Raw genomic sequence first — 18,690 nt, forward strand, 5'->3', positions numbered from 1 at the left:
GAAGGACAGAGGGGCTGCCACCCTCGGGCAGGGCGTCCCTTTCCCTTCCTGTCCTTCAGAGAGAAAAGGGAAATCATGCATCTGAGTGCCCAAAATTAATAATAAAATGAAGTCATCTAACCTGACTGTTTACACTTGGGTCTCTTCCCCTCATTGCTGGGTGAAATGATCTTGCAGGACTGCTTGGTATCAGGTCCCCAGCACCACATAGTGATGGACCCAGCCAGTTCCCGCAGCCCAAATTTCGACCTTCCATTGGTCCTTACCCTGACAACAGCAGAACCTGGCAAGATGAAGGTGTACGTTGCATACCCTATGCATACTAAGGTTTTAAGAGCAGAGGAGTCCGAGAGCTTAGGAATGGCCACGTGCTGCTTCGCAGTATTTTGGTGCTTAGCTTTGTAAACGTAACTCTCAGGAATTCAACCATATCTCTGTAATTAAAAGGCTTTTGCTAATTATGTTGGCTATGAAATAGTAGGCGGCCAATTAAAGCTCACATTGCATAACAAAGGTCAAAGAAGCAAATCATTTTTAATTGAATATGCAAATTATATGAACCATCTAGATGTCAAGAAGGTAGAAAGCAAAGATGCAAGTTTGGTAAGTTACTCTAGAAATCAAATGAGATGTGTCTGTCCTTTAACTAAGTGTAGTTAGAGGGCTCGAAAAGCAGCAGAGGGACGATTCCCACCTGCGTTGGGAACTGCAGCCTAACCACCGGGGACAAGGCAAGAAACTGCATTTACACTTCCAGGCTGAAGATAGCTTGGGCTTTGAAGGAACATTGCTGTTTACTACAAACCTAGCCATTTTCAGTCAGCAGATAGCTCCAGGCACTGCACTCCTGCATTCCAGCTATTTATTTTTGTGATTTCACAATCTTTACGCTTCCCTCCATTATCTCTCACAATGCATGTGTAAAAGCCCCACAAAAACAAATTCTGACAGACTGTGCAGGGGAATAGTAAAACTGACTATACACAACGTGCTGTGAAACACAAGGAGCTAAACAAATAGAAAAGCAGGTGGCATCATTTCTTAATTTGTTTCGTCTACCTTGGGTGTTACTTGAACAGCACTAGGTAGGCATTTGCTAACAAACGTGTGAGTTTGCAGCAGATGGTCCTCCATTAAAAATGCAATCTCAGACAGAGAGCTCTGGGAAGCCCTTGGAGGACTGAGGAAACTGCCAGTCTCGTATTTATGCCTCTCTCCAGAATTCAGGATATAAAACCAACCCATGTGAGCCACATACCCAAACAAGAAGAATAAGCAATCTTGTCCTGCCTCTACCTTGCTGAGGTACTGATCCTCTACGTGGCACGTGTGGCCCACAGCCTTTTTCTTTAACCGATGGTTGCAGAAGAATGGTCAGAAGCAGAAGCAGCAAACCTCAGTGGTAGCTCCTGCACCAGCCAAAGAGTGACCATGTATAAATCCAGGTAATAGACAAATAGGTTCTTGACAAAGAGCATAAAATACAAGCTAAGAACGGAGCAACCGCATTTCTGTTACACTTGAATGCCCAGGGAAGGCCGGACTGCATGATTACATCTCATCTCCTCGATTTCCCTATTGCTGCTCACGGATGAATTTTTAAAACCTAATTTTAATGCGGTATCTTTGAAGCTCAGCTCCACCAGACATGGGGGACAGTCGGCAGACATCATCTAACTCTGCATAAAAGGGCTTTTTAAGACTTAGGACGCAGAGTAACCCTAGCATGTCTGGAAGAATGAGTGCATACACTGCCCTGTGCACACCACGATGAGTAAGATGAGTAAGAGCTAATTTGAAGGCACAGAAGTGTTCTGCAGTGTGACCAGCAGCAGCCCGGCTGGCCAGGATGCCTGAGCAGCCCGGAGCTTTGCAGCCTGCTGTGAGAGCCCGTGCAAGCCAGCCCCGCACAGCAGTCCCTTCCCACCCTGCTGCCACCAGCACCTCCACTCCCTCTGCAGCCAACCCTCCAGCACAGCAGACACCCAAAAACTACTCCAAGAGATCAGGCAGACATTCATCTACCTTTCAGGCAAAGAACCTCTCGTCTTAAGGGGCTGGGCAGTGCGACCTGCCATGTGCAGTACTGCATGTCAGCAGGTGAAGAATTAATGCACTCCGGGAGATTTTCCGACCAAAATCAGGGCAGATATCCTAAAGAAAGTTTGTCCCTTGTGTTCCATCATTGAGGTGCCCTGAGTATGTACACGTATCCCATCTGAAGTAGTGTCACAGGCTGAGGTAGACAGGGAGAAAGAATCTCTGCTCCTGTGTACGTGTACACTCACGCTCTCTGTTTCCTCATATTTAAAACAGAACTAATTCTTTTGTCCTGTGTGAATTATTTCAAGATTTTTGGATAAGAAATCAAAAGCTGGTGACTTCATGGAATAAAAAAATAACCTCTATTCCATGTCACAGAAACGATTTGCTGCTACCCAGGCACCTCAGCTTCCCTGGGTACACACTATGCTGCTGCTCTCATACCAGCACTTCCTTGGTTTGAGAGGAGCACTGGCCTAAGATTTCCCCAACAGAAGCATTTCTACAAATCAAAAGGGGAAAACTTGCACATATGATTCATCTCCAGGCATGCTGCAGTACATGACAGAGACTTCTCATAGCCAAAGGCATGGAAATAACAGACCCTCTACAATTTACTCCATTGATAAAGTTTAGAGTCCTACTGGAAAATCTGGTTAAACATAAGAGGTCTTCCTTAACAGCAAGCAGCAACCACACAAGGGATAACTGCAACTCTTGCCTGCAGGCATCTTCTTTTCCTTCATATCTTTGACTTCCAGACTCTATCCCAAAGACATTATTCCTCTCATAAAGTAAATGCAGCAATAAAGCCCACAACTGCTACAAAACATTTGGCACTCCAGTTGCTTGGTGGTGGTATTTGAAAGGATATAAACACTCATACATATATTGGTCTAAGCTATTTACAGTAACTCCAAGTGCCAAAAAGATGCAGGTGTGCTTATTTAAACACATTTTTGTGGCTCATTTCTGAACTGACATTGATTTGGAGTAACTGAGCTTTGAACCTGCCATGAGCTGTCAGGTACCCAGTTGGTTTCTTGGCCCCGGGAGCTCTTTTCAGGAATTTGTTGAACCATTTATGCCCTCTCTCCATTTCCCATGTGAAGCTGTGGGGTGTGTGCAGGGGCCAACAGACGTCTGGGCACCCCCTGGCCCCAGGGAGCCCCCCTTCTGCTGCCCCATGCCACAGAAACCTTTGACAAGCTGGGACAGGGGCAGGGGAGGAACAGTAAGGGCCGTTTTTGCAGAGTACCTCCCCAAAAGCATGCCAAGCTCCAGCATGGCTCAGCTCCTGGCTCCTTGCAGAGGAGCTGCGGCATTGCTGCTGAAGAGCAGGGCAAGTCTGAGTCATCCGCACGCAGCTCTTGCAGATGACATGCTTGATGTGCTTCATTACAATCAAAGGCTCCAGCACTGCCGCCTGGCTTCATTTCACAGCCCCAGAATGTAAATGCACTTTCCCCATCTAGTGGTCCAGCAGAGTAAAAAAGCCATTTCTTACAGCAGCTGAGTGGGGAGTCCCATCTGGCAGGAGCATCTCCCGGCAGCACCCATCCACCCACAGCTCTGCCCATCTCAGCAGCAGGCTGCAAGCAGGGGAAGGACAGAGACAAACCCTATGGCAGGATGCACGTCTGCTGAAAAGAAAAGCTTTAATAAAGCTAGGAAAAAAAAAAAAAAAAAAAAAAAAAAAAAAAAAAACAGACAAAGCAAAGCTGCTTTGAGTACTCCAACAAAAAAAATAGCTTATGAAGAAGCATGTTCCTTAGGCTGATGCAGGATGAAGCCCAGTGCATTTTAAAACAATCAAGAAACCGGTCTCCTGAAAAATCAGAATTACCTTGGAAACTCTGACAAGCTATTAGCCGTGACAGCAACAAAATGGCTTCCTGGAGCGATCGCTCCCTGATCGAATCCTCCTTCACTGGATACAGGCCTGACAGCCGGTGTTATTAGAGCGACACGCTTACAGAAATAATAAACTAAATCCCTTCAGTGAGGCAGCTTTCAGCAGCACTGAGCTACATTTCCATGGGCTTCGTTGCTGTGATTCTCCCTGCCACGATGGGATTAAAGCAATGCAGGCAAGCGGGCTGCAGCACCTAGCCCTTCTCCTCATTTGCAGCCAGCAAACCTAAACCACACAAAGTGACCAGAGCAAGAGCAGCCCCCACTCCAGGTGGCACAGGAGGAGCGGTGTCCAGGCACCTCTTGTTCCCTACCTGCTGTGAAGACGTGGGGTGGTAGTGGTCACCCCTGGTGTGATTCCTGGCACATTTTCTTTGAAGCAACAAAGGGCAGAAACCAACTTTGACATTAGCAAAGCAGCAGAAATATTCCCCTCATGCGGCAGCACCAAGTCGCTCTCCTTTTCCCGACGCCTGGTCCGCACAATGCTGAAACTAAACCCAGCTCATGAGATGTGCCATTCCTTTCCAGTCCAACACCAAACCACACTCCACTCCCTTTGTTTTCCACTTCGGGTAATTACACAAACATTGTTTGAAATGGATACGCTGTGACATTCATGATTAAAGGTACTTATAGCCAAGAGAATTTAATATCACAAGTAATACAACCAAACGCCCCTGATCCAAAACTGAACCAAGTCGCCCAGACTGATCCCGTTGGTATGCAGGACTTCTGACTTGTTAAATCTTCTTTTGGAAAGAGTACTCGGGGAGGTATTTTTGCTAGACCCATTATAATTCAGAAAGTTCCTCCTATGTCATTTTATATCAGCAGCAGAGAAAGTTTCTTATTTTCCCGTCTGCTTTTTTTTTAATGGATTTTCCATAGAGAGCATCCATTGTAAGGATGGATAAGATACATTCACTTTTGTAATATAAAAATATCCATTTCTTTTACACGTATTGCAACCTATCTGTTCCATGCAGTTTATATGTAGTTTGGTCTGTTCACACACAGAGAAAGTATCTTTATATAGAATGAGATATTCACATAAATATCAAATTTCATTTTGAGAGAGAAAGTCTAGTTAACCTCATAAGAGAAAAGAGAAAGAAAGAATTTGGCAAACCAGCCCCTGTCTTTTCAGAGCTTTTACTTGGGGCTTTTCTTGATCACTCACATTAACGTAACAGACAGCATTTCTTCCTAACAGCCTTTGGTTCATGCTGTCTGGAGCTGGGAAATAGTTTGATACTTCAGCTTAAGCCATACAGAATATTTCGCTGGTGACTTGAACAAGGGGAAATCCCCTTGGGGCGATCTGGTCTGTGCAGCCGGGGGGGAGAAGCTGCTTCTGGCCTGTGACTTCGGATGACTTTGAGCTTGGAGAATGCAAAACGTGCGTGAGACACCAGAGGTGGGGAGCAATGGGCATCAAAGGGAAAAAATTTCCCTGGCCAGCACACGCTCCCTGAGCTGAGCCTTATCCCTGTGATCAGCTGTGCTCATTCCTCACAGGGAAGACTTGGAGAGAGAGAAAGAGAGCACTGCCAGATAACTGAGGGGAAAAGCATAGCTAAATCTACATCCATTTTGTTGTAGCTGTACAGAGGACAAAACAAGCCTTTTCAGGTTTTATTATTATTACTGGAAGCAGCAGAGGTTGGGGACTTGGGGAGTGCAAGGATGTGGTGGTGAACTTCAAGCACAGGAAGCTAACGATGCTTTTTTTTTTTTTTTTTTTTTTAAAGAAAGGAAATTTAATTGTATAAACAGCCTATAAGAAAAAACAGAAAGAGTCTATTCATATCCAAGGGAAACAGCACAGCAGGGCTGGCTGTGGAAAGGCTGGGAGCAGCTGAAGCAGCACCCAGCTAAGCACTCACACTAGCACAGGGTGTGGGGAGCCCCATGGGTCACCGGCCTGGAAGGTGCCTCTAGGAAGGGGTGCTCCCATCACACGCCGCTCTCAGGGTCTCCTAGCACAGCTCTGTGCAACTGCAGCACCCTCAGTGCTCAGTGGCCATCACGCCAGGAGGTGAAACCCACACGAGAGATGTCACCATGGTCCCCGGTCTAACAGCCTGGATCACACCAGGTGGGTTGCAGAGGTGAAGCAGGAGGCAGCTCTGAGCTCCTCCCAGTGATCTCCTATTTCAGTGTGAAGTTTTGTATGATACTTTTCTGGAAAGTGCTGTCAGAGGGCCACCACGTTACAGCTCTGAAACCACAAGGGTCTCACTGCTCCCCCCATCAAAGAGCAGGCTTTCTTTCCTCCTTCCCCTAAACAGATGAATAATTCTTTCAGAAACACGCAGTTGGATTCAGGAGACCCAAACCACTCTCTCCACAGAGCACAAACAGCTTGGAGAGCAGCCCTGAAAACTTTCCCACACTGCGGCTGTCACCTTCTCCCCTCCCTCTAGGAGGATCACTGAAACCAGGACAGTAATTCGGTTTTCTGGCCCTCTCTCCCTCTTCACTCCTTCATTCAGTGTTAACAAAAACACGACCGCGTGCCAAGCGCAGCGCAACGTCTGCGGGGAGGACATGCGTCTGGGATGGATGTAAGCAGGAGATGCAGCTCATTTCCCACAGGCCACCTCGGATCTCCCCAGGCCACCGTGTCTGGCTCAACCACTGCTGAGTGCACTGTGCAGAGCGTGCCGGTAGCCGCACCGTGCAGGTAGTGCCTTGAAGACTTCAGGTGACCTACAAATACCCGTACTGGCCACCAGTAAGCAAACCGGGGGAAAAAAGAGCCCACGCAGCACAGACCAACGCGCCAGGGGAAGCCCTGCCTGCAGCCCTGGGACAGGCTCGGGTGTGTCAGCCACCAGGGGCTGATGGTGCTCAGGTCGGGTATCGCCTGGGCCACAGGCAGGCACCTGCCCCTCCTGGCGTCCTTCCCTTCCCATCCTCCAAGCAGCTCAGCGCTCGCACAGTGCTGCGGGTCGCAGAGGTAACCTGCTCTCGAGACGTGAAATATCAAGAGATGTGAAAAAGCCTGGGCTGGAGCCTTTAGCAACAGGAAGGAGGTTGTTACAGCAGTAATTTACTGTGGTAGGTTTTGCAGCACGATTGCAACATATCATTACACCAGTTTTATCCTTTTCCATTTGGCAGACGCTGATTTCTTCCCCCCATTTCTTACAGAGCACAAGCCAACGTGGCAGTATTTCAAATGGTTTTAAACCCTGCCAATGGCAATAAAAAAAAAATAACTGAAAAGTTCTCACAATTGCATTTGCTTACCCAAAACTAATACATACACACACACACGTAAAAATATACACGGTTCAGCCAACTTGCAAGGGTGGCGCCAGAGAAAGAGCGGGGCTGGGCTCCTCTCCAGGGAGGTAAAACAAACCAAAGATGGGGGAAGTGGGAGTCTGCAGGGAGGGGGCCGTGCAGCCCTCCAGACAGACAGAACTCCTCCTAGGTAGTCCCCCAGCTCAAATGCATTCGGCACTTCCCAGGCCCACTCTGCGAGACGTACGTGCACTAACGACGTGGAGTCAAACATCACACAGCACAGGGATGGCAGAGGATCAGTGCTCTGTGCACTGTGAGGTGGGAGGGGGCATTCAAGAAATACAATATAGTTTGTATTCCCCCCCTCCCAGGCTCCTCTTTGTTCTTTGTACAAATCGTCATTCCAGCAGCAGAAAGTACGTGGTGGGCAAGTCATTAGAAGCCTTTCTTCGGGAGGCTCAAAAAGGCATTTTTGCATTCGAGCCCTTCACTTATACTAACGTAAATAAGAAATAACTCCTGTGAAGTCGCTGTAGGTTGGCTGGGGCAAAGCCAAGGAGAAAGAGGAGTGCTCTCAGTCTTTAGGGAGCTCCACAGCTCCCCTGCAGCGACTGAAAGCCTCTGCGCAGGAGCCACAAATGGGGAGGGGAGCTGGGAGGAAACAGGGCTGCCTCCACCAGCGGCATGAGGAGGGTGGGATTTGCTCTACATGGCATTTTGTACTTCTCTCTCGTTCTAAGCTTTGGGAGGATGTGGCAGGATGCTTCCTCTGATGCTGGAGCCATTTTCACTCACATTCAGCTGCTTCTTTCCAAGGAACAACTTCATTGCCAGACATCATCTCCTTGCAGAAACTGCTGCTCCTTCTTGCTCCAGTCAGCTTTTCTCTTATGGAACTGCAGATCAGGAGCTGGCAGCCCAAAGTGCAGAGGGGAAGAAGGTGAGAAACACAGGCCAAGGTGAGGAAGTGCATCTCTCCCCTGGGTTTAGCCAAACAGACCTTCACGACAGGGCCAGACAGCCGCCACCTACAGCAGCCTCTGTTGTTTGTGCCACAGGTCTGCGGAGGAAGGCATTTCCTTTCCTTGCTATTTTTGGTGTAGGTAGCACACAACTGGAGCTATACACAGGCATATCCCCGATGTAGGAAGGTACGCTGCAAGGCATGAAAGTCTAAATTCTCCTACTTATTTCTATTTATGGTTTGATTCCTACTTAAAGGCAAGGCTTTACGCCAAAGTGATGAGGCAAGAGGAAGTGTGTATCAGCTCTGATCAGCTCTCACTTAATGGAGGATGCTCCTGAGGTTTTTGCAGGATGATAAAATAGGACAATATATTACTTTCTTATTTAAAGGAAAATAAACAGCTGCAAGGTATTGAGATTGTCTTTCAGAAGAACTGTTTGTAATGCAATTGAACCAATGTTATTCTCAGAAGTGTTTAAATTTAAGTTCCTTCTCAGAATGTATAAAAGATATTAGAGCAAATCTTTGCGAAAGTTGCAACCGTTCTTTAGCTTAGGTCTACATAATCAGCAATTAACATACAGTGATCATTCTTTTTGTTCTGGATTTGAAACTTTGGTTGAGCTCCACTTCAACCAAGAAACACCTGTTTCTAAAATATCTACTATCTTATTTACAACTTGCAGTCACATTTCTACAGCCTTGGTGGGGATGAGGAGAGGAGCAGACAGGCTGCTAACCTTTCTCCCGTTTAAATTCTTGTTTATGATTTTAGTGGTGTCGCATAAGTAATCACTAGCAATGAAATAATTTATAATTTTCACATTTAAAAATGTGATTCTTAGAAAAATGTTTTCATTAAAAACGGACTTCAATATCTCATCAGAACAATAAAACCATTCCTTTAAAGGTCAGCTGTTATACTTTCCATGGAAAAAGAATAATCTTATTAATCCTAAGTGACTTCTTCAAATGAAACAATAAATGACTTAACTTCTTTTCATTTTTCCCTGCATATATTATCAGCAAGGCATTAATGAAAAGAGACTCCAGTGAAAAGCTCTCTGATTTTTTTTTAAATGTGGATCAGTTCAGCACAGAATAGCAAATGCATCTGCGTGGGCAGAGTGAACAAATTTGCAGGAAACAAATCTGCTGAACAAGTACCTTAGCAGTAAGAAGGAAAAGCTTCTATGTTGTAAAATGTTTCTGTATGGAATATATTTGAATATGAATGCTTCTATATGCAGACATACCCTTCATCCAAGCATGAGAAACTGTTTTTACAGTTCATTTTGCTGCTTAAATTTCATAAAACAAACAATCTACTCCCTCATTCTCCCTGCACCATGGTGGGCCTCCCTTCTCATGCATCTGGTCAGCTGCTCTTGGGCACGAATCCCAAAAAAGTTCCTTGAGGAGATAAATTTCACTTGCCCAGCAGTTTAGGTTTGCAAAACTGAGCATGAACGTGGGGGGAGTGAGCTTCACTCTGTGTGTAATAATCCAGCAAAAGAAGATGGAGATTTCTGGAGATTTCCCACGTTCTGATTGTTTTCCTACACAATTCTCAAGTCAATGAATGCAAGAGAGATTTCTGCAGTAGCTTCTGCTCCGGTCAGGAGTCCAAACACAATTTAAATATTCACGTCCAAGTTATAATGGTGCAGAAGCTAAAATTTATTTAAAAAGATTAAACAGCAAAAATCATAAGGGAGAGAGACTTTTTTTTTTTTTTTTTTTTTAAACCAGAAGGTTCTTTTCTGATTACTTAAGTTAATTTTAAACACTATGCAGTCAGCCTCTGAACGGAAGCTCATAAAAGACAATCCTTCAGAAATTAAACTTTCGTGGAACAGATTTTACTTTACTTATTAAATAAGTGTTTCCAGCATAACGCTCAGACTGCACCCAAGCCTACTCATGTCAAGAGAAAACAGAGCAAAGAGAAGAAGCTGGGAGTATCTACTATAGGTAAGGAATGCCCACAAAACTAAAAGAAGTCCTTACAAGAAAACCTACAAATACCACCAAATTTGCAAACTCTGTATCACCCCAACTGTATAAAATCCTAACCAGTGCTAGATCTCAACTGAATTATTAAACCCCCCTGATACAGAAGTCAAGGGTTCTAATACTAAAACAAACAAACAAGCAACCTCTATACAAATACCATCAAAAGCTTTTGAGAAGATTCAGAGCAAGATCTTTAGATGAGAAACTAGGCTGGAGCCAAAAGAAGATTATCATGTTTTAAAACAGGAATGTACACACACCCTCCCAAATACCAAAGGATTACATTAGAAGTGAAAGGGATGGATAATAAGCTTCATTTACCTAACGTGATAGCATGAAGATGATCCTTTCCTTGAAACAAGAAACATAATGAAAACCCTACACATTGGTGACTAGGAAGAGAAACTTCCCTGGATATACTCATTAGTGGCACTGACCTTACATTTTCAGACAAGTTCCTTTAATGACCTTACAAACTCTTTCCTAAAAAGCCAGTAGATCATTTTGAGCTCATCTCTGTGTTTGCACTGCTGGAGGCATTTCCTGCCACTACTGAGCTTAAAATTCAGTTTCCATCAATACAAAGTCTCGGACATTTTCTTATCTAGCGGCTCAGAATCGCAAAAACCATATTCTCACTGCCCTGAACAATCCCAAATAACATCCGCTTGAACTGTCCCAAGTGATTTAACATCTTCAAGAATCTTTGTCACTCAATAGCCACCTATTTCCGCAGATAATTAGGAGTTCATTGAACAGTGGTTTGCTCTGGCTTCTCCATAGAGATCCTGGCTATTTATCAGTCCTTTTTTCCCCCTTCAGCTACTTACATCCATTAATGCACCAAATTAAAAAAATAAAATAAAATAGGAAGGAAATCCTCTTTCCCTACAACGTTTTAGCATGTGTAGGAACAACATGGGCTGAAGTACTTTCAATAACTTTTCTACGCATCTAAAGATTCCCCAGTAAGTGGGTTGTTTTGTTGCTCCTGACACCTTAAATGATAGATGCATAAGTACGCCTTCTCATGGTGAGAGCTGTCATGCCCATATGATTTGTTTCTTCTTATTACAGCATTCCACTTCTACCAAGCTTTTGACATATTTTTTGTGTCTACATTCTTATTTAAACCAGACATTGCTTTCCACACACCTTCGTTTTTTTCTCCTGTTTAAGATCTGCAGCATTTGTGCCTAGAATACATCTACGGTTACTTCTTGCCCTGCCTATTTTTATGTACTGATTATCAAGAACTATTTACTTGTAATGTTCCTTGTTATTCTTTCACAAGTTTTATTATATTCTATTATTTTTATTACTGGATCAGAGGATTTTCATCATTTTCTCAGCTTGTGATGCATCATCCAGATTTATGCGCTCTTCCAGTGCTTTTCTAGCTTGGAAAATGAAACAAAACCAACATATAAGCCTCGGTGATGAATAATGCCAGCAGAATAACCGCAACCAACCAGGCATGGCTGAGGTGAAGCCCATCTTTCTTGTGCACACTTGCTCCAAAAGCTGTCCCAGTTCATAGGAAACCTAAAACTATGCATCCCAGTACTACTTTTTCAACCAGCTATCAGCCTTGGCTTCTTCCCCTTGGCCGTGCAGGCAGCTGTATCCTGCAGAAGCACCCTCAGCATAGCAGTGCAGCGGTCAGAAGGGCCCGTGCACCCCAGCCTCCCCTCTCCCCTTCCCTGTGCAAGTCATCCCCCCGCCTTGGAAGGGCAGGTTTCCCAGACTGTAACCGAAACGCAACCAAAGCCCCAGATGGTTTCACAACTGCAGGGAGAAAAAGAAGAGTATGTGAAGCCTTCCTGATCTAGGAAACTGCTGGCATAGCAACCACAGAGAGGAAAATCAGAGCAGAGCATTTTTTCAGTGTGAAACCATTATTTTTAAGGAGTCTATGGGTAAAGCCTTCCCTGCTTAATACGGTCCTTATCAGAGAGCTGTCGGGGGGAAGGGGGGGAACACCGTGGTTATTTGGAAGTTTGAAATTGGATTTTCCAAAGCCTCACATCAAAAGTGAATTTTCAATAGGTAATATGGCAAGAACGCATATTCAGTACTACCCAGCATGAAATGCTAATTGAAACTGAGGTCAAGGTGACTTGCATCTTGACAATCAAACAACACATGTTCATTAAAGGAAAATATTACCAGATGAGCTTGATTGCTTTTTTAAAAGAAACGGACAAAATTAGACTAAAGAAATGAATTGGAGACAATTTAACATTTATAGATTTCAGTAAGGAATCTGATATATTACTGTTTAATATCCTGAGGGAAACCATTAATTAAATTGGCTCATTCTAAAATGCAATTAAATTGATACAAAGCAGACCACTGAGCTTCAGAAACCACGTAATAGCGAACCAGAGTCCTCACAGCATCTACAAGAGCTTCCGCAGGCCCAGGTTAAGTCCTTTCTGAAGCACCGTAAAGGAGCTGAAAAGCCACGCTGGGAGAAGCTTGTCTGAGAGCAGAGATGGTGCCGAACACCCAGGGAGCTGGGGAGAACGGGACTGACAGTGAGATGGCAGAGCTCATAAAGCCAGGTCTGCCTGGGGTGCTGCCTCCCTAACACACATCAGGAGCAGGGAACCTGACGGGTACTTCACCAGTCTTTGAAAACAGCGGCAGCAAAGACAACCCGGCTGTGACAGCTGAGAGCAAATTGCCCGGGGTGATGCCGTAGTAAAGGAACTCAGAACCAGGCAGCTAACATTGTCTTTTTTTTTTTTTTTTTTTTTTTTTGATCATTTGCGTATCTGAGGTCTGCAGTGTTCTACCAATTTGGGTAATACACCCAGATCTCCAAAATGTGGATTTATGAGTTCAAGCCTGTGCAGCTCTTGTCAGCCTCACAGTCAGGTTGCCAACACTCAGCTGCCTGTCGAAGAGCCCTCTCTGCAGCCCAAAAGGCACATAATTTAAGAACAAATGGGTGAACTCGGCTATTAGTACCAGGCCTGAACAGCTGGAGACTGGTTGACTGTTGAACTAAAGCTGGATACAGATTGGCAAGCTCACAAAAACAGGTTTCCTACCAGAGTCCTAGAACTTCCTTTTTGGGGTCTTATTGGAAGTAGAAGGAGAAAAAAGAATTCTCAGCATTTGGGGACTTTATTTTCTAGCCTAAACAAAATCAGAAAATACAAAAATGCATATACATGGGAAACGAATGCTACATTTTTCCCCGAACCCTAAAATATATTTGCTCTGGTTAGTGGAAAGGCTTGTGCTGAATCACTGTCCGTTTGAGCTTTAAGGCCTGAAGTGCCTTTAAGACAAATAACGATTTTTCCCTGAGCGAGGGAAGCAGCACAGCTCTGCTCCCAGCGCCAGCCTGTGCACTCCTGGGCCTGTGACACCATTTTGCAGCACACCGGCAGCATGGCAGGAACACGCAGTGCCTTCGGCACAAAAATGCCTGCAGCCAGTGCCCTTTCCATCCCCGTTCCCCATCTGCTCGCCCATCAGGCCTCTCACCCAGACAAGTCCTTGGGTGGAAGCTGTCACTGGGCCACTGCAGCCCTTCCGCTCCCAAAGAGGGCAGCGCTGTGCCATACAAGGAAACCCAAAGCTGTAGGGCACTGGGGGCTGGCATCTGTATTTCGGGGAAAGGGCCCTTCTGTAAGGAGCAGCACTTGTGCTCCATGCGAGCACTGCAGTGGGGATTTCCACTTCTCAGGTGAAGAAGAAACCACCCGGGCTGCAAAAATGCCCCGGTCCCTGCAGCAGCCAGAGGGGGTGATCACCAAACCATGCTGAGGAAATGCTGGGGAGGCTGGCCTGGATTGCAAGGCAAATCTCCCTTGCTCCTTTCTCTAAGGGTCTAAATACTGTATTTAAAGCGGAATACTAAAGTGTTCAAAACATTTTAATGTGCCTCTGATGGGCTTCCACCAGAAAAGAGAATCAACTACTATTAGAACTCCTGTAAGCAGCTTATTCCTCATTCCAAAAATATTGTTTCTTCCTTAGTGCGTGGAGAAGCGTGGCATCGAGTCCACGAAAGCTTCCCAGCAAGTGGAGAAAACTGGATAAGAACCAAATGGACCAGGAACTTTGTGTGAATAAAATATCTACAATATTTACATTCGGTTCTCATTTATAATGTTGTATGTTTTGTGATTTTTTTCTTTAACAGAAAGACTTGTGCAATTTTAATTATGCAGAATATTTCGAAGGAAGAGAATTCAGTCCAGAAAGTTATCCCGTAGTCCTGATGAAACACAGCTATGCTAAAAATGAGAAGAAACCAAAACTGTCCTAGCTGATAACATGGGAATTTGTTCCTTGACATAATTTCTGGAAGCACGGCAAGTTTTCACACCAATACCAACATATTTTCTTTGTTAACAGTAAACAGCAGAAATTCTGAGTTCAGGGCAGTACCACAGCATGCAATTCACAGCACTCTCAAGCAAGAGGTCCCAAACCTCAGAGCTGCTCGGAAGCCTGGCAGAGGAAGGCCCTGCAGCAATCAGCGCCAGGCCCCCAGGTGCCTGCGGGGCTCAGGCCTGCACCACCACTCTTGACTGATGAGACCGTGCTGTACGCAGGTCCTCCAGAGCACGCTGGCTTTATAGGCACGTAAGCTTAGCCACAAACAAAAATGTGGCTGCTTGGGAGCTGCCTTGGCCCAGCGCTGGCGTGGAAAGAACAGACACAGCAGTGCTGCTCCAACAGAAAGCCCTGCTGAGGTCTGTGTAACCAAATTCAATTTAATTGTGTTCTTACTCTGCAGGTCAAAAAACCTTTCAGAACTTGCTAGGCCTTTACCAGCCTTATTGCTTGCAAAAACGTTGCACAAATAACAAGTAGCCCCCCATTACCGAAGCTGCTATTTATCTAAGTGCCTCAGATTGAAAGGTGAGCGCAAATGTGTTGAAGACACTGCTCCTCAGGCAAAGGTCTGTCTGGTAAGAGTCCCTCCCAGCCTCTCCGCAGAGAGAAACTATCAGAGAGGCATTTGGTAGAGGTTTTGAGCAGAGAGAAATTTTGAAGTATTCCAGTTCCCAAGTTTGGGTTCATTTTCACTTCCAAATGACATACAAGCTTTGCATGCAGGTTAATTTGAAGAGTCCATCTAAAGAAAATTTGGTCCTTTGATACCTGTTATTTCAAAATCATTTCATGAGTTTCAGTCACCTATAGGATTGCTGAAGATCTGTACCAATGGTTCAGTCAAGCCATTGCTGTCCACACGTGCTCTATCCAAACTGCTGCGGGAGAGGACACTGGGAAGCCCACACTAGGCTGAAGGGAAAAAAAAACATTCAAGCCACTCTTGGACTTACTGGGGTTGATTTAAATTTTTTTTTTTTTTTTTTTTTTTTTAAAGAATGCAAAATGACTTTTGGTAGCTCACTAAATACATCAGTCTATTACAATGAATTTCATTCTATTGACCTTTTAGGTCACTGTACTATAACAAGATAACGCAGTGAAAATGCTCACTTAGATAAGCAAAACCTTTTCTCTTATAGCCTTAACATCTAAAAAAGCTTGTTCATTACTGTAGAGACAAACCATGCTTTTTCCTGGGAACTGAGCGCCTACAGGGTACGAAAGCTGTCTGGCAAGTTTCGCACCTAAGTAGAGGAACTGAGAACAGATTTTTTATTCTTTCCAGCTTTATCGGGAGAAAAGAAAAAAAAAAGGAAAAAAAAACAACCACCACCACCTTTACATCCAAGTAGTCACAGAGTTTGTCTTAGTTATTTTCAGGAAAATTGGCCTCGTCAGAAGACAACCAGGAAGATGGGGAGAATAGTGGTATAAGCAGCATGAGATATATGAAAAATAAGCAACCTTTTTTTGACGTGGATGCTCCATGGGACTTGAACTAATTTGCCTTTTACTGTCTGGGGAGCCCAAAATATTACAACAGGAATGCAAGAAGGAAGCAAGCACGTTTGACTTTTGCTGGAAGGACTTGAATAAATGCTTCAGTAAGTCTTGGTTTTCAAACTCTCTACAAGCTGCAAGTGCTGGAAGGGAACATCCGTGGGATTTAAAGAGCACTGAAGTTATTGCCCTGATCCCTGGTGAACTGCAGCCATGCAGTCCCAGATATCCCTCAAGCCTTAACAGAACACCAGGGGACTGAAAGAAAAACTCTGGTTTGCACTTCTGCAAAATGCCTGCTACGGTGGCACATGGGAAGGGCATGTGGAAACAGGAGGAGAGGAAAGCAGAGCAGCAGGAAAAGTCTTTGCTTTATCCCAATATCATCCCTGAACTAAAACTCTGTATGTGCTGGGGCACAAAAGCCACTGACAAGCTTTTGCCTGCACCTGTTACTTGTTGTAAGCTAAAAGGTCTGGGGGTTATGGCCCTCACTTCTGTGAGGTCAAAACTTCTACTTCCAACCCTGGGATGCAATTGGAGCTGATAATATTTCAAAACTCACAGGACTTGTGGATTTTAATTGGAAGCTAAAATCCTGTATCAATGTTGTGCCACGCTTATCGTGATAGCTGGAAAACAAACAAACAAAAACCTCAAAAATACTCACTTTCAGATCCAGACCTAGATCAAATGCCTGGCAAATCTGTAGTTGTCTGATTCAGATGTGGACAGCTGGGGCATGCAGCACTGCTGTCAGAGGATCAGCCCCAACTGCGTAAGACCTGAGCCCATTAGAAATAATTCAGGAGGACAAGTAACAAATACTGCGTGATCGCAGCTTTAGATAGCTGGGATATAGCAATCAGAGGGGAACAGACCCTGTCGGGACTCGGAACACGTAGGGTGAAATTCTTTGGAGCTACATGCTGTGTGATGTGCAGAAAATTCACTTCTGTCTTCCTTTAGGTGCTGACCAAACCCAGCCCCTATACCGTACGGAGAGCAGATAGAGAAATGGTATACATTTTCACAGATGCTGAGAACTCCAAGTTCCTGTAGTCAGAGCCCAACACAGCCCCAGGGACAAGCTCAAGCCCATGTTTTTGTCAGCCTCTCAGTGGGGACTGCCCTGCCCTTCCCCTGTAAGCCCTCTCCCCGTGCTTTCCCGGGGGGCACACAGACGCACAGCTCTGCAGCACAGAGATGCGTGGGCCTTGTGAACACACCACCTTCTGCACCCTCGAGATACTGTCAGAAACCAACACCAAGCAATGCTGCACCTGCAGCCCTGAGATGGAGAAAAAATAATAGCAAAGAATAAAATCAAGTCAGTACTTTAAATGATCGTTTTTGCTATAAGCAGAGCAGCAGGCTCAGTGAGGAGCCTTGCTTTGAGAAAGGCCAGACTGACAAATCTCAGCACCCACCATGGACCAGCACCACTAAGGAGAAGCACGATGGGGCATTTTCCCAAGGCAGGGGCAGCCCTGCTGAGCTTGCAGGAACACACCTGAGATCCTGCACCTCTCAGCTGGTTGCAACGTCTGCTTTGCCAACAGGACTTTAAAGAATCACCTAAGACAAATGTTAAGGTATAAAAGCGCCTGATAAAATAAAACATTGGCTTACATTGAACTGGGACTATATTTTGGCTCCCTAACAAGTGCTGAAGCACGCCGGGACTGGTTTCATTGGTGAGGAAAGGTTAACACCCTGACACTTAAAATTCTTTGCATGCTGATATTTTCCACTTGTTCCTTAGCAGTGGATATGACCATAGAGACTTTGTAGTGATTTTTCCTCCAGCACATAAAAGCAACAGTTCACACACCGTCCTTCCTCAGAGGTGTTTCTGCCTGGAAAAGCAAGTGGCCCCCAGGGGCTGACTGGACCAGGACAGGCAGTGGCTGGGACCCCAGGGGCTCCTCTCCTGCCTGGCAGGGAAGCCAGGAGCAGAAAACAGTTTCTCCTCACAGCCCTCATCTCTAGATGAGGTGGAGCTCTGCTTTTCCTGCAGTGAGAGTGCAGCTCTGCTGACGGCAGCAGTCGACGTCTTCTTGAGGAGCTGCTGTATTTTCTCCCATGTCCAAAGTCATCTGTTTATTTTGAGACAGTGACAAAGTCTCTGCTGCTCTCCAGACAACACCGTTACCATGTCAGTACAAAACATCCCCCTCCTCTGCCTCCGTCTGGCCGCCCCTCCCTGCCTGCATGCGTGTGACGGGTGGGAGGACAGCGATTTCCTTTCGCTAAATTATCCCTCTAAAACGTTACCTCAGTTGTTTCTGGACGAGCCTAACACTGCATACCTCTTCCAGCCACATGCCTCTGCTGTTTTCTGAGCTGCGGCTTCCTTTTCTGGCCCACGACAGCAACCCCAGAGCACGATGCGCTGCCGCAGCTGGTTGACACCAACCAGCTCTTTGGGCTGGCAGGAGCTTCCCTGGCCATTTCCCCAGCATATGTAAAACGGGCCGGGCCGAAGCTGAAGGTCAATGAGGTGATATGCTGCATGAATATTTTTCTTTCATGTTCCTAAAAGCACTCTATGTACTAGCAAATAAACTTTCATGACAGCAACATCAGCCCCTCACATGTTCAATGCTGAATTTGTGGGTGTTTTT

General features: G+C 45.4%; 1 protein-coding gene across 1 annotated transcript in view; it reads right to left on the reverse strand.

Annotated features, from left to right (window-relative positions):
* Positions 1-18,363, reverse strand: part of PHYHIPL (phytanoyl-CoA 2-hydroxylase interacting protein like) — a 116,702-nt gene extending 98,339 nt beyond the window's left edge. Inside the window, exon 1 of the mRNA XM_082764550.1 lies at positions 18,341-18,363. The gene's annotated coding sequence lies outside the window, so the exon portion shown is untranslated. The remainder of the gene's footprint in view (positions 1-18,340) is intronic.
* Positions 18,364-18,690: the final 327 nt, after the last annotated feature.

The sequence above is a fragment of the Aythya marila genome (assembly GCF_965140915.1).
Source record: "Aythya marila genome assembly, chromosome: 7".
NCBI lineage: Eukaryota > Metazoa > Chordata > Aves > Anseriformes > Anatidae > Aythya > Aythya marila.